Below are 8,420 nucleotides of genomic sequence, written 5' to 3' on the forward strand. Positions count from 1 at the left end.
CCACAATTAAGTGATTTAATTAATTTAAATCCGCTAATTATGGTCAAACATGATTAAATAACCAATTAAACAAATTGAACAAGCACGGCTAATTATGCAAATAGACTCAAATTGCGAGCATAGCCTTAAAGGACCTTAACCCATGGGATAAGTCATTTCAATTAGGGCCACACTTGGCCCAATTGAACAATTAAAACAAATATTTGCAATAATGACCCTAATTGGTTTTAAACCAATGAGTTTGGCTATTTCAATAAAGGTCGGAATCAAACTAATCAAATAATTAAAGACTAATTTTGCAACAATGACCTAAATTCATTTGAGCCAATGCATTTGGATATTTCAATTAAGGCCAGAATTAACTATCAATTGATTATTTCAATCATAGCCAATATTACTCATGCAACAAACAATTTATGGAATTCAACCAAAATTAAACAATTAATTAATTATAATAAATTGTGCAAATGCATATGCAGATTTTTAAAAGTTGGGGGGTAAAAATGATCAATTCACTTAATTAATCAATTTCCTTGAATTAAACATAGTAAAATATTTTCTGATTAATTTCTAATAATTCAAACAATTAAATAAATAATTATTTTGAACTATTTCTTTGATTAAATTTAGCAAATGTATCATAATTGTTGCAAATTAATTTCTAAATGATTCATAATATTATAGAAATTATTTTACCAAATAAGAATGGTAAAATATTATCTAAATAGTTTTATAAAATCATTTTGACTCATAAAAATATATATTTTACTCCGTTTAATATTCAAGGACTCTGGGTAATTAAAATAAATTATGGGAGGTCAAAAAATAGGTGTCAACAAGACTTATTATGTAATTTTGGGTGATTGGATTTATCTTATTTTATTGTTTGGTTGTGAATAAGGGACGGGTTCGCCTACCGAGGTGGGAAATGGTAGGTGCCCACCCGTTCCCCTAGTTGGGGCGTGACAGTTTCCATGACATGTGATGTGTTGGTTCACATTTAGATTCTATTTTGTGAATTTCATAGCTTACTATTTTGTAGTTATCAATTTTGATCAGACTTATGATTCTTCTGTTGGTTTACCTAAAGATTGCTTATGAGGTTTAATATGTTTTACATTAGGTGTTTGCCGGTGCCAATCTTACCCTTACACAACTAAAAACAGAGCCAAAATCAACCATAGAAATAGACTGCAGTCACTGATTTTCTGAAAAACCGATCAGAAATCGAATGTCGAAAAAGAGCTGGTTTGTACAGAAAATCAACTAAATCGATTTGTTCAAACCAACTGAAGTTTGCTAGTTTTTATATTTAGCCAAAAGAATTTAAAACCGATCGACTATGAAAGTTTGTTTAAAAAATTGCTTTTTTTAAAAAAATGCTGACCGAAGTCGGTCGGTTTTGTGCCTTTTTGATTTTTTCTTCAAAATGCCAAACGAGTTCGGTCGGTTTTCTGCATTTTTGTTTTTTTTTATGAACATACCAATCGACTTCCATCAATTTTTTGAAAAAAACATTGAAAAACTTATTGAAGTCGATCGGTTTTCTGGAAAAAAAACTGACAGACCTTGCCTATTGTACAGTTGCACCACTTTCCAATTTAAAACAATTACATATAACAGCTAATTCCAGCACTGTGTGCGATCAATTATTCACCTACACAAGATTACACAACTATCTAACATTCTCCAACACATATGGCATCAAATTCCAATCAAAAAACTCCATCAGTTCTCAATTAAAACCCACCAACAAGTCATAAGAAACTTAAACAAGTCATATAAGGTGCTTAAACAAGTCATATAAGGCATTCAACAAATGTATAAGTCATAAAAAAAATTAAACCGTATGTAAGAGTTAGTCTAACTACCATCAATACTAGTCGAATGGAGTTTGCCACCACATCGTCTGAACTATTAGAAGAATCTTCCTCATCTACAAGACCGCGGATAGGATGATCGCGGGCAGGACGATCGTATGGAGCTCGAGATCGGGGATAGCATTATTAGCACATGAATCAAAAATATCCCGGTAGCAAGTAATGCTCATAATTGAGCCTTGATCCTTTCAAACTATCTTCGATATCCTAGACATCATGATCGCCCTATCCATTGCCTAGCCTTCTGAGGAAGTTCTTATGTGTTGCAACCCTGACTTGTAACGATGAAATGCTCGTTCAGAAAGGTCGTAAGCTCTCCCCTTTCTTGGGCCACTAATAGTGTCCAACCAAATTTTCTTACTATCCTCATATGAAATTTGTATTGGCTCGCCCAGATCACTGGTCGGTTGAATCCAGCGGAACTCCTCCAAGGAAGAACTTTGATATTAACCTTAAATTTATATGATTAAATTAGAATTTAAAATAGGAAAGACAGTAATTGGTATTTTAAGTTATTGTTGAGGCTTACATAGGTAGTATCAGCCGGTTGCTCGACCCAAGTATCTAGATCTGTGTTTCTTTTCTTCTTCCTTACGTTAGTGGCCTTGAATAACTCATCTTAAATTAGTTTCTTCCCCGTTTTTTCCTGCAAATGAAATAAGTTGAGTTAATCAAGTTTAGTCCAATATAGTTAACTGAAAGATAGTATTTTAAGACTTAATAAAAATATCAGTCTCCTCTTAACTGTCTCTATGCTGACCACACCCCTAGTGTGTAAGGAGTCACCCCTCTGAGAGGCTCTGACTTTCTTTCTCAGTTCAATCTTCTTCTTAAACTGCTCATGATTGTTCCAGTGTCTGCATAGGTCTTTCCACTTATGTGGTTGGCATCACGTGAGCTTCGCACCTCTCCCGTGAGCAACTGAAATCAAGTTGGACAGCCTATGACTTGCTTTTTATTCAAAGTTAGTAGTGATCTTCCTTTCATGGTGGGGGAGCCATACACACATTTTCTGCAAACAAAATTGAAAGTCTAACATTAAAAATGAATCACGGTAAGTACAGTGTTTAAATTAAAATAATAAATTCATATATACCTTAAATTCATTGAACATTTATTGCTTGAGCGGTTGTGGAGTCTCACCCCAAGTCGTGTATACAACATCATAAAGATCGCCAGTGGCATTTGTAATGATCTTCATAGTCTCTAGGCCCGGATTGAACCTGCAATACAACAATTAAAATATTTGAGAGGTTAAATTCAAGAATTAGCGGATAAAAATAATCATAAAATATAAAAATAGATAAATTGTACCCGAACCCCTCAGGTTTGATGATGAGCCTTCGATAACCGTTAATCTTCCTAGGTTGCAGAGCATCCTGACCCTATGCAGCAAAGTGATGCGTAGTAGGGTGTCTAGTTAAGAGCTACTATCTCAAAGGCGAAGACATGAGAGGAGAAATGGTCGACTGGCTGATAAAGAAGGTTGTGATCTAGTTGAACTGGATGAAAGTGGAGTACTAGATGACAGTCGTAAGGTAGAGAGAGTCATCGACCTATAGCTAGCAAGGTAGTATAACCCTGTGTGAAAATGCAAAAAGGCGGATGGAGGCATTTCAGTATAATCGTGGGGGACCCGTATACTGATAGAATGGGGGTGGCTTACTGGGCCATACCAGGTCATGTAGAGGGAGGCATTGAGATGGGGGGCATCGAGTAGCCCTGTGGTGGAATAGATAACTAGAGAGAATAATGTATCTGGGAATTCACCGGCCGTCTCTTTCCACTCTTACTAGGTTTGCCTCGACCCCTTCGATGACCTTATCTTAATCATTATGACCTACTATTTACATCCCCCAATGGTGACGATAATTCCTAGTGTACATTCAACTACAATGTTCCATCTACACAGGGAACACAAAAATATATTGCGCTATTTCTAAGTTTCATAATATATAATGTACTATTTAAGCTACTTTATGGGGCAGAGTGTTGGCCAGTCAAGAACTCTCACGTGCAGAAGATGAAAGGTGGCGGAAATGAGGATGTTGAGATGGATGTGTTGGCTTACTAGGAGAGACACGTTCAAAAATAAAGATATTCAGCATAAGGTGGGAGTGGCCTCGTGGCGGACAAGATGGGGAGGCGAGGCTGAGATGGTTCGGCCTTGTCCAGAGGAGAGACACAGATGCGCCGGTGAGAAGGTGTGAGAGGCTGGCGACAGACGGCTGTAGGAGAGATAGAGGTGGGTCGAAGAAGTATTGGAGAGAGGTGATCAGGCAGGACATGGCAAAACTTCAGCTTACCTAGGACATGAGCCTAGATAGGAGGGTGTGGAGTTCGAGGATTAGGGTAGGAGGCTAGTAGTGAGTAGATACGCATTTTGCTTTTCCTTACCAAATGGGATTATTATTATTTTCATCTTTTTATTATTTTTAGTATTCTAGTATTCCTTATTCTTAGTTCTCTGTTACCACTTATTGTCTCTTCTGCTTCAGTTTTCTTAATATTGTATTGTATTACTGCGTATTTTTTCATAACTATTGTATTTCTGCTTTACTTGAGCCGAGGGTCTATCGGAAACAACCTCTCTATCTGCCAAGGTAGGGATAAGGCCTGCGTACACTCTACCCTCCCAGGACCCACTTGTGGAATTGCGCAGGGTATATTGTGGTTGTTATTAAGTCCTTTATTGTACCCAACTTAATCTATAAATCTAAATTAGTTTAATTATAATTAAAGTAGACTTCAATTAATGTTTAATTTTCATCCCAAAATATTCATAATTTAGTAGATAAATTAGTAATTTATGTTGCATATATATATATATATATATATATATATATGATAAATCTAGGCATGCACTAGGTGATGTGGCACCTCTCTATGACCATCAATAATATTTATCTCTTTTCTCATTTTTTGGGCTTTTAACCTTATTTTTCTGATTAAAAATTTAATATATACATGGAATTACAACAAAAGTAAATGCTTACTCATGACCACAAAATTCATAGCAATGGCCAATAAAGACAGTGAAGAATAATTAAGGCAATTAAGAATTGTAGTAAATGAGGAAACCGAGGAGTCATAGCAATGACATGAGTCGTCTTCTTCACAATTGTGGGTTGCTTCAAACAAATTATCTCTGCTCCCATCGACATCCTTTTCTTTTTGGGGTAAGACGATCAAGTGATCTATCAATAACTATTGAACTTGCTATTTTTCTTTTTCCTTCTCATCATGAATATATTGAACTTCTGACTTCTTATTTTATGGTGGTTTAGGACGGATCATGGATACTCAAAGGTATACAAAAACAACACCATAGGAACGCTGAAAAAAGAGGTGATAAGTTTTCTGGTCTTAATGGATTTCCTTGAAAGCTTCAATCGTTCCGATGTTTAATTTAATACTAATCTTAAATTCAAGATTCAACACTTAATATTATTCTTGAATTAAAAATTCAACACTCAAGATTCAACACTTACTAATATTCTTCAATTTAGAATTCAATATTAAAATTCAAGACTCTTAATACTAATCTTGAATTCAAGATTTAACATTTACTACTATTCGTGGATTCAAAATTCAACACTCAAGATTCAACACTTACTAATATTGTTGAAATTTAAAATTCATCTCTCATTAAATTCATCTATCAAATTCAACACTTAATACTGATCTTATGTTTAATATTGAGCACTCAAAACTCAAGGTTAAATTTATTATAATTCAATGTTCAATTTAATTGAAGGTTGAATATATTGTAATTCAAGGTTCAGGGTTCAATTATACAAGGCTCAATTCAAGGTCCAACACGAACAATGTAATTAATCGATCAACGTTCTAAAATAACAATGAAATTAATTAATTCAATTCATGGTTCAACAAGAACAATCTAATTAATCTAAACCCTAATCTAAAAACATTTATCCTAAATACTAACATCAAACAAGAATCATAGGCAGTATGAATGCAAATAGTCTAAACAACAAACAAAATAATCTAATTAAACAACACAAATAAGAGAAGGCAAAAAATAGGAAAACGTCGTGAGATCTTGTTTAATTTAAAAATCGTCCGAGCTCGGTCAGTGGCTCTGTTTTTCAAAAAGTGTTGATCACAATTTTGACCAAAAAATCAACCGAGCTCAATCGATTTTATAAAATATACATATTTTTTAAATTTTAAATAAAACCAACCGCGGTTGATTGGGTTTTGGCAAAAAGCTGCACAATTTTTAAACGACTGAGATCGGTCGATTTCTCATTTTCCCAGTTTTAATTTGGCTCTAAAAATCGATCGAACTCAATCAATTTTATTAAAAATAATTTTTTTTTTAAAATATGGCACGAACTGACAGACCGACTTCAGTCGGTTTTTATGTCGGTCAAAAGTCAGTCGGGCTTTTCGGTCAGTTTTTGACATATTTTTAGTAGTGTTCGAATTCATTTTTTTTTTGCGGAATGCCCTTCAAAGGCACTGGTCATTAATTTTTGCCCCTCAAATTTGAAATCTTTAATTTTTGCCCTTCGCCTAAAACCCATGGGTTTTGGGTTCGAACATCCGCTCAGTCAAATATTAAAAAAAATCGCAAGGCAGAAGTTTGTAGCAAGGTTAGGCCTATTCGGGCAAAGTTAGGCCTATTCAGACAGAAGTTTGCCTTATTATGCCTGAATAGGCCTAACTTTTGTCCAAAATTAGGCCTATTCGGGCAAAAGTTACGCCAACAAATGAGAGGTTTGTAAAATTCCAACTAAGTTGAAAAAAAAAATATTGTTTTAAGACAGAGTTTGAAACTCTGCTTGAGGTAAAGTTTTGCTGCAAAACTCTCCCTTGCGAATCCAAACTCTACCTTGCGATTTTTTTAAAAAAATTTTTGACTAAGCGGTGGTTCGAACCCGAAACCAAAGGATTTTTGGAGAAGGGCAAAAATTAAAGACCACCAATTTGAGGGACAAAAATTAAAAACCAGTGCCTTTGAAGGGCGTTCGTGCAAATGACCTTCGAATTTTGGGTTGTGACAAATGCAAATAGCATTGGCGCCAATCATAAAAACAACATACCTGAGCGGGCAAAAAAAAAAAAAAAAAAAAAATTTGAACAACGGAAGATCGTCAAGAAATTCTAAAACTTCAAGAGCAGATATAGAAATGATACTGAATGAGAACAGATATTTTATACATATATATTTTTTGAAACTAAGTAAATTTAACAAGCTGCATAATTTATTGATTAATTAACTTTAACAAGATAGCTTTATAAAACATAGTAGAGAACTCCAATTATTACTAAGAATAAGCTATCGTGTTGAGAGAAAATAAAAGAAAGTTGAGGCTCTTTACATTAGTTTTCTATTTTTTTTTTTTTTTGTGTGCTAAAATTGACATATAATAGGACTTAAAAAAGCATATGTTATCTAAAAGCATGATGCATATTACCAAACGGTAAATGGATAACATTGTCTCATTTAATAGTTCAGGGGAAAAATTGGTCTTTGTCCCTGAGTTAGAGTAACTGTTAGTACAGAGGATATTTTTGAGCTATTTAACTAACTACGAGGACAATTTTGAGCAAATTGTCTAAGTAGGAGGACAATTTTGAGCTCTTGATTAACATCAAGGATATTTTTGTCCCCAAAAAAAAAAAAAAAAAAAATCTGAAGGCAAATTTACCCTGTTTCAAATAGTTCAAGGGCAAAATTGGTCCTTTTTCTTTTATTTTATAAAAAATGATCATATTCAGAAATGATTTTCATTAAGTTTAATAATCGTTCTATACCAAAAGGATTGCCATGTCTCAGACAACCTAACTGGATGTGGTATGGTAGAATATTGTTGGTGCATGCGCTAATTGTCAACCCTTTCAATAACTGCATTAATTGTGATCACATAACAGGACAACAAAAATATACTTTTTTCACCAAATTTGACTTGTTTCCACCTCAATGTTATTTTTTTGTCATTCTATAATTTTTGGTGGAGTGAATTCAGTTGCAGATAATACTTATTTTTATTCCTTTTGAGGTAAATATCCTAAGTTTTCTCCAACATAAGTCTCGAATATAGTGATAAGGAACTAGGGTACTATTAAATAACCAATACCACGTTAGACATTTCAAAGTAGCCAAAAGACAAAATTACATAAAATTGATGATTTTCCAACACGAGAAATCACACAAATTTTTAAGAAAGAAATGAGAAACACACACACAAACAGACGAAATGTTAGGAATTCCAATGATTAGCATGCGCAAGACCCGTTGACATTTTCCGTGAGCTCTAGTTATCTAACAACAGCATTAATTTCGAAGTGATGTTATAGGAAATATTTATTCTACGTTGAAGACAATCCACTAATAATCGTGGAGGAACAAAGTTAGTTATAGGGAACAAGTCAATGTGCTTTTTGTCCATTTTGAAGTGAAGGTTCCTCTTGGTTTTGATAATTTGATTCATTAAAAAAACACTAATCATGAACTGTACTCTTCTTAACAGCATTAAGAATGAAAGGTTTTGATTCTCCACCAAAACTTGC

At 34.0% G+C, this 8,420-nt stretch overlaps 1 long non-coding RNA gene across 1 annotated transcript; it reads right to left on the reverse strand.

Moving 5' to 3' along the window:
• Positions 1-1,883: 1,883 nt before the first annotated feature.
• Positions 1,884-3,780, reverse strand: LOC132041768 (uncharacterized). The gene is made up of 5 exons (XR_009411229.1): positions 3,195-3,780; positions 2,977-3,103; positions 2,667-2,892; positions 2,410-2,526; positions 1,884-2,331 (listed from the first exon to the last, which is right to left on the reverse strand). It is a non-coding gene; the product is annotated as an uncharacterized LOC132041768 (long non-coding RNA).
• Between the last annotated feature and the right edge of the window lie 4,640 nt (positions 3,781-8,420).

Source organism: Lycium ferocissimum, unplaced genomic scaffold, assembly GCF_029784015.1.
Source record: "Lycium ferocissimum isolate CSIRO_LF1 unplaced genomic scaffold, AGI_CSIRO_Lferr_CH_V1 ctg11651, whole genome shotgun sequence".
Taxonomy (NCBI): Eukaryota; Viridiplantae; Streptophyta; class Magnoliopsida; order Solanales; family Solanaceae; genus Lycium; species Lycium ferocissimum.